This window comes from Chionomys nivalis, chromosome 10 (assembly GCF_950005125.1).
Source record: "Chionomys nivalis chromosome 10, mChiNiv1.1, whole genome shotgun sequence".
Classification (NCBI taxonomy): domain Eukaryota; kingdom Metazoa; phylum Chordata; class Mammalia; order Rodentia; family Cricetidae; genus Chionomys; species Chionomys nivalis.
Window position 1 is genome coordinate 80,524,308 of NC_080095.1, and position 8,454 is coordinate 80,532,761.

Here is an 8,454-nt window from a genome sequence, read left to right on the forward strand (position 1 = left end):
TGTGTCTGAGTGTGTGTGGAGGGAATCAAAGAAGCTGAAAAAGAGATGAGAATGTTGTCCAGCTCTTCTGGATCTGACTAATAAGCAACTGTGAGTCCCCTCACCGAGTGCTGTGAACCAAACTGAGATCGTTAGGAAGAGCAGCGTGTGCTCTTAACCCCTGAGCCCTCACCAGCCCTAAAACCAGTAAGGGTTTTGTGTTTCACTGGGATCCCCCTGCCTCTGCCTCCCCAGTTTGAAGATTAAAAGTCTATGCCACCGTGCGTGATCTGGGCTTCCTCAAGGCACAAGGAGCCGGCCCTTTGTGGGAGCTGTCATTATCAGGAAGAACAACCACAAAGTATTGAATTTGTGTTCAGTCAAGTTTGATCATTCTGTCTTTCTCTTATTAGTTTATCAATCCCTTTTAGTTTTAAACCAGTTGCCTAGAAACATTTTTGTTGTTATTTTGAGACAGGGTTTTTCTATGTTTCTCTGGTTGTCCTAGAACTTGCTATGTAGACCAGGATGGCCTCAAACTCACAAAGATCCGCCTGTCTCTGCCTTCAGTGTGATATTAAAAGTGTTAGCTGACCTCAGAAACATTTTAATACAATCATATCTATCTAGTTTCTGAGTTCATTTACTGCCCAGTTGTTCTCATTCATTTGTTTCTTCTGTTTCGTAAAGCTTCTGGGAGTTTGAATTACCAGAAAGTCACCGAGGAAGAGACTTTTGTTTTCATTGCTAAACATAATAAAATAAAATAAATATCAAGTGTTCCTTGGTGTTATTCCTGTTAGTCTTTTTTTTTTTTTTGGTTTTTTTTTTTTTGAGACAGGGTTTCTCTGTGGTTTTGGAGCCTGTCCTGGAACTAGCTCTGTAGACCAGGCTGGTCTCGAACTCACAGAGATCCGCCTGCCTCTGCCTCCCGAGTGCTGGGATTAAAGGCGTGCGCCACCACTGCCCGGCTTATTCCTGTTAGTCTTAAACAACAAGTTAATTAATTATAAAAAAAAAAAAAAGAAGGATGAACTAAGCAGCACGTCCAGGCTGTCCCGTGTCATGTTTTGCCTAGCGCAGTTTTCCAGATTATTAGAGTACAAAAAAGACAGAAACCATAGAACGGGAGTCAGCAGTGATCATGCGCACTCACCGTGGAGCCAGAAAGCCTTTCAGACAGCCGTGTTTGGCCCCTTTCGCAGTTAAACTATAAAAGGATAGAAATAGCACATTTTATAAAGGTGATGTAAAAAGCTTTTTAATCATTTACACTAATAAAAGAAAACATGGATTTGAGAAATTCCAAACAAATGAACACTGCAAAATCTGTCAAATCCTAAAGTCAAACTATTCCAATGAGAGCATTGTGTACGTAGATGCCTACAAAAACGTGGTTGTGGAGTCTCTTTCCCAGCCAGATAGAGCTCAGCAGAGCCATGGTGTGGAGCCACGGCGTGGAGCCACGGCATGGAGCCACGGTGTCAGCTCTCCAATTGCGGAGCGATGGTTTCAAGTTTTTCTTAATTTTTTTTTTTTCGGTTTTTTGAGACAGGGTTTTTCTGTGGGTTTGGAGCCTGTCCTGGAACTAGCTCTTGTAGACCAGGCTGGTCTCGAACTCACAGAGATCCGCCTGCCTCTGCCTCCCGAGTGCTGGGATTAAAGGCATGTACCACCACCGCCCGGCTCAAGTTGTTTCTTAACTGGCCTTTTCCTCTTTCGGATTATGCAAGCCACCTGCTAGGATGGTTTTGAACTGGCTCACAAGAGCAATGGTTAAATTTTTATTATTTTTCTAGATGATTTCCTAATATGGTGATTAAAACCTAAAGTAAAAAGTCAAGTGTGGCAGTGTATGGCTATCACCTCAGGAGGTAGAAAGTAGAGTCAGGAAGACCAGGAGTTAATTTAAAGCCAGCCTTGGCTACATTTGCAAGTTAAAGACCAACCTGGTCTACAAGAGACCCCCTTCTCTGAAAAAAAAAAAAAAAAAAAAAAAACAGGAAAGAATAAATAAATACTAAAACTATAAACTTACAGTTAATAAATTACAGATAAATGTAACAAACACTGCTAAACCTGCACAATCACTGCACTGCTCAGTGAGGTTAGCTTGAGGTCACTGCTGGTCATTCTACGGGGAAGCACTTTGAGGACCCCGCTGGAATGGAAAACAAAACTGAAAGCTCGTCATTTTTCCGGAGTTAAGAAAGCAGCCAGGAAACGCACAGCGAACTCAAACATTTCCATGACGAGCTTTTACATCTTGAGTGCCACCAAAGACTCAACTCCCTCCAAGAGTCAGCAACCCCGCTGCAGCGCAGCAAAGATCTGCTCCCACTCCCGACAGCAGGAAAACCCAGCAGCTCCCTTGCTGGTAAACAGCAGGCAGCATTCATCTTTGTCCAACACTTTGTCAGTTTCAGCGACTTACTAAGAATACAGAAGTTCAGCACAAGTCAGCAAAAGCATTAGAAATCACAAAACAATGCACGTGGTCTTATTTCAGTCGGGTGCCACTGGTTATATATTTTAAATGTATATGCACACACGTTTTATGCATACTCCCTAAGTACCCCCAGGAAGCCAGTTTATCTGTACAGTGTTGATTTGGTGACCCCTTCACACAGCCTCAGTTTCTCCATTGGTTGCAAACCTGTCCCCTTCTCCTCAATCACCTCATTTGAGTAGTTTACATAAAGATGAGGAAGATAATCACTTTGCCAATTATCTCAGCTGTCCTAGAACCCCGATTTAAGGCCCTGAGATGTTGGCTACAGAATCTGAAGAGGTTCCATTTTCCTTCTACAGACTCTGCCTCCCTGATCTCCCTGCCGCAGTGGTCACAAACCTCTGACTGGGTCGGTGCCGGGCCATGGTTAGAGAATAGCAGCCCCATGTGGAGATGGACTCCTCTGGGTTTGATGCAGAGATATTGCCTCCTGTTCTCACAAAGCTGGATCTGCTGGCGCTTGTGTTTGCTACCAGGAAAAAAGTGAGATCACTACACTCAACTCAGAGGAGCATACTCAAGCAGCTGACAGCGTCCTGCTGGTGTGGTTCCTCCCATAGGTTCTGCTGTCTGTTGTCACAATTCTATCTTCCAAACTTGAAGAGCCACCAAGCTTCCATACCCTAAGATGACTGACTGCCTTGTGATAGCACGAACCAGTTCCTATTTGTTGTGTGCAAAGCACTGTGCAGTTGGTGGCATGCACCCTGCAGACTTCCCGAAACTGCACGGAATTCTGTGCGGTTGTGTTCAAAAGCATTTGGTCCTGGAATAGGGTTCGTGGTGATCTATCAGATTATGAAGGAACTATATAAGTCCACAAAAATCCCAAAGCTCATGGGAATCAAAATAACCAAAAAATTAAATAATAAATAAATAAATAAATAATAAAGCTCCATGTGCGGCAATTTGCTTAGCATCTTTTGCTCTATCCTAGGAGTAACACACACACCTACAGATGAATTTGAGTCTGTCTTTAGTTGATTTTTTAACCTAGATTTGAGGCTTTCCTCAAAGTTGGAATTTCGTTTGATTTCATCTTTGCTAATTCTTTCCATGTTAGCCTATTTGTGTATGTGTGATGTTGTCAGTAATCTTCTCAAGATAGTCTAAATTAGGAGACATTTTTATTCTCTTGATTTATGAAATTTTAAGGAAGATAAGGATCTAATAAGAAATCGTTGTCTGTATTTCATCAAAACTTTTAAAATATAGCCTCTGTGTATCCTTAGAAATAACTTGAAAGAAATAATGTTCGGTATTAAAATCGAATTTGAAGCAAGGCACAGGACACACATCTGTTGTCCTAGCACACTGAGAGTGGAGTGAGGAGGGTGGTGGTTTGAGGCTGGCCTGTGTTTACTGTCCAGGGTGAAAAGTCTCTATAATGTTTTTCCTGTTTGTCAGTAATTTTAAATTTTCTTACAAGATTTCTATGCTAAGAGGCCAAGTTATGAAGCAGGAAGAATTATTCCTGAGGACAAATTTAACCCGGAATGAGTGAGAAAATAGTGAGATATATGAAACCTCTCCTGTTCTCCTGTGATGCTCGCCATCCAGCAGAAAAATAATTGAACCTGATGGAAAGCAAAATAAAGTGTTCCCAATACTACGCACTCAATATCTTTACTTCAGGAAAAGCCAAAGCAATTTCTGAGGTTATTTTTGTCTAAAAAGTAATTTATTGCTTGGGTAAGCATGACACACAGGGCTTTGTGAGCCCGCTCCCCTGACTGGAGCGGTGTTAGACCAGCCTTTGCAGTCTTGGCTCATTGTCCCGACTGAACAGAAAAGAATTCTGTGGATATAAAGTATACAATAGTATAATCTAGTGCTTTCATTGCAAGTCAATTTGGTTTGAAATTTACATTTTTTGGGACTAAAACACTACCTCCTCAGACGCACGAGCCAACATTATAAATATACTAAAGCAAGTCAGCTCTGCTGAAGGCTTCTGCTCCAGTACAGCTGGACTAGAACAGAATGAGCAAGGCTCCCGAGAAGCACATGGAAGCCAAAGCTGGGAAGTTAGCTGCACTGATTTATGAAGAAATTTGCTACTTTCAATGTGTATGATTAGTAGAAATTTAACGTTGCCTCTCAAAATTCACATAAGCTGTTAAGCTACCATTTGACAAGCATTAATTGTCACAAAGAAAGAAATTCTCTCCCCGGTTCTCAGACTGCAGCTTGTACATCTGGGTGGTTGGGTAGTCTGGCTTCAGGTTAGCTCCACTTCTTGGAGTATTCTTGTCTTCATCAATCTCCTATTCTATTAGCTACATTAATTTAAGTGTATACGGGACTAGATTGACAGCTAAGCACAATACTGAAACCATATGGAGACAAAGATGAGATGTGCACGCGCGCATGCGCGCATACACACACACAGAATTTAGTAGGTATGGACACAATGAGATGAAGGAATTGGCCCCTCAGTGTTCCTTACAAAACTCAAATCTTCATTGTAGTTCCTCATGATAGATCTGATAGCTAGGGAAAGTCAAGCCCAAAGAACCATGTTAAGAATAGCACTATGGAAGCCACTGGTTTTGTTACCTATACTCTGACTTGTTAATTTCTTCTATAAGATACCTTATTGTGACATCAGTATTGTCATAAACTAAACAATGGAATGTAAAACTGAGCTTAGATGGTAGAAGTCAGAGGGGGTGAAGGACAGCAGGAGGATGTGGCCCACTAAATCAGCTAAGCAGGGCTCATAGACTCACAGACTGCAGCGGCAAACACAGGGCCTGCGTGAGTCTGCACCAGGTCTTCTTATGCTATGCCTGTTATCTTGCTGTTTTATGGGACTCCTAAGAGAGGGTGAGGGTGTGTCTCTGACTCTTTTACCTGCTCTTGAGGCTCTTTTCCTCCCGTTGTGTTGTCTTGTTTAGCCTCAATAGGAAGTTTTCTCCTTGTCAATAAGTATCTTGTCTCATCCTGTATGGCAGTTGTCTCTTGGAGACCTGCATCTTTCTGCGGAGAAAATGGAGCAGCAGTAGATCTGGGGGGAGGAGAGGGCTAGGAGCAGTGGATGGAGAGGAAACTGTGTTTGCAATGTAAAAACAAAACGGAAAGATAACGATCTTGGCACCAGGTAAGTCATTCTCCTATGTGAGATGCAGACAGAGTTTAAGACAGTAAACCATCAGCAGATCTAAGTGACAACTTCTTACCATAGGCTTTATGGATACTGAGGAGCCTGAGAAACCCCATACACTCATGCATAGATAATGTGGTGAAAAGTTAATGTGGTCACCTTTGTACTGCTGGAGAGGAAGCTATGTGTTAACGGCACACACAGTTTGTCAGGTTTAGGACAGTTGCCCAGGAAGTGTAGGGAAATATCAATAAAAAGGAAGTATGACCAGGCCTATTGGGCACACTTTTAACCCCTGTATGGGTGGGAAGAGTTGAGAGGGTCTCTGTGAGCTCAAGGCCAACTTGGTCTTCAGAGCCTTTTCCAGGCCAATCAGGAATGCTAAGATCCTGTCTCAAGCAAAACAAAACAAAAGCTAATAACAAACATAGGAACAAGGAATCACAAACAATAGCACTCCCATGTCAGGAAGTTAACTCCCTAATAAGGAAAGAAAGTGAGATCTTCCATTGCTGGCAGGAGTTCTGCTCAAGGCCTGCTGTACTGTCCTCTGCCCGGTGACTCTTGCCTAGTGACTCCTGCTTCATGTTCAAGTGCAAGTTTGTGTTTGGTGAAACATCAACTCAGCCAGCATTGGCCTTCTGTTCCTTATTTTGAGCCCTCCACCTTTGTTGTTCTTGGGTGAACACTGAAGAGACCTCAGACCAAGTAGCCAAAGGAGCCATCAAGGCTAGACCCATTGAATTTGAAGTATAAAGGAGACCAAACGTTGATCTTGAAGTATCTGTCCAGTGAGAAAAGTTCTACTACACTCCAGGTTGAAAACCCTCTTCTTTTCAAACCCAGCCGTCTGTTTGCCACTAACCTTCAAATCTGAGTTTCTTTCAGTCACCTTCAAAAGTGCATGAAGATGAGAAATACAAAACTAGGAAGAAAAGTATGTGCACCAAGGTCAGAAACATTTAAGATGGAAATAATCTAATAAAAATTCCAAACCCTTGCTTTCAGATTCTTTAGCAGGATTTGTTTCGTAGCTAGCTGATTATCCTTTCGTCATAAAATCATTATGGAAATCACCAAATGAGTCATACTGCTTGCCTTAATCCATACAGCCATCAACATAGATGCCAGATGAGGAGGGACTGGGCAGGGGTTTAGATTTATCTTTAACATGTATGTAAGTGGGGGGCTGGAGAGATGGCTCAGTGGTTAAGAGCATTGCCTGCTCTTCCAAAGGTCATGAGTTCAATTACCGGCAACCACATGGTGGCTCACAACCATCTGTAACGAGGTCTGCTGCCCTCTTCTGGTCTGCAAACAGAATATTGTATACATAATAAATAAATAAATAAATAAATAAATATTTAAAAAAACATGTATGTAAGTGTACATTTTCATCTACATATGGCTACATGTTTTCGTGAGGTGTGCATGCATGTGTGTGCTTGTGGGTGAGAGGCTGGTGGTCAACCTCAGTGTCCTTCCACGGGAGCTGTCCACCTTGCTCTTTGAGACAATGTCTCTCATGCAGATATGGGCCTCAGCTCCCTAGTGTGGGGGTTACAAGCACATATCATCATGCCTGGTTTTTATTTATGTGGGTGCTACGAATTTAGGTGGTGTCTTATTCAGAGTTTCTGCTGCTGTGAAAAGACACCATGGTCACGGAAGCTCTTATAAAGGAAAGCATTTAACTGAGGCTGACTTACAGTTCAGAAGTTTAGTCCATTGCCATCATCATGGCGGGAAGCACGGGGGGTACATAGCCAGACATGGTGGCTGGAGAGCAAGCCAAGGGTTCTACATCTAGATGGGCAGACATCAGGAAGAGAGTGAGACTCTGGGCCTGGCTTGAATGTCTGAAACCTCAAAGTCCGCCCCCAGTGACACACTTCTTCCTACAAGGACACACCCCCTAGTAGTCCCACTCCGTATAAGCCAATGGGGGCCATTTCCATTCAAGCCACCACGAGTGGTAAATATTTTTCTAAGGAAGCTACCTCCCTATCCCAATAAATTTAAATTTTCACTTGGATATCATGAAAATGTAAGCTTAACATTAACTGTTAATGGAAGCCACATTTGAATTATTTAAAAAGCGTAAGATATAGGCTTGTTGGATGTAATTTTCTAGCAGGAGTAAACTGTGAATGAGGCAGAGACATTCAACTCCACCCAGAGAGGCGACTGATCCCACATGAGCCACACTGTAGCAGTTGCATTGAACACTGCTTTGATGGCGTGAAGGGTTTTGCCCTCTGCTAAACTAAGCTTCTTGAGTTGAGAGGACTGTCTTTATATGCAGAGTACTACACAAAATGCAACTCAATAAATAGTTGTGCAGTTGCTTAATTTACTCTCAGACAACAAGGAACTTTTCACAAGTGAGAATTTGCCTTTGAATCACTCCTGAAGGTTTTTATAAAACACATGCCTGCCCACCCCCAACGATCTACACATAAGCCTAGACTTTCTGATAGACATTCCATAACATGATCAATATATATATATATATATATATATATATATATATATATATATATATATATATATATGTAAAGAATCCCTGAAGGCAGTCTTGTCAATGCCAAAAACAAAGCAATGAAGTCATGCAACCAGGATTTGAGTTCGTAGCTAATTCTATTCAAAAAGAGAAAATACAAAGGAGAAGAATTGGAAAAGAATGAAACTATCTCATTACAACCGCTATGTTGGTAATCTAGAACTCAAGATAATGCTAAGGCTAGTACAAAATTCAAATATAAGGAAGTAGACATTAGATTAATCTAAAATTTGATAGTTTGCACAGATAGAAACAATAACCACTTAAGTTAGACAATTTAAGAAATGAAATATT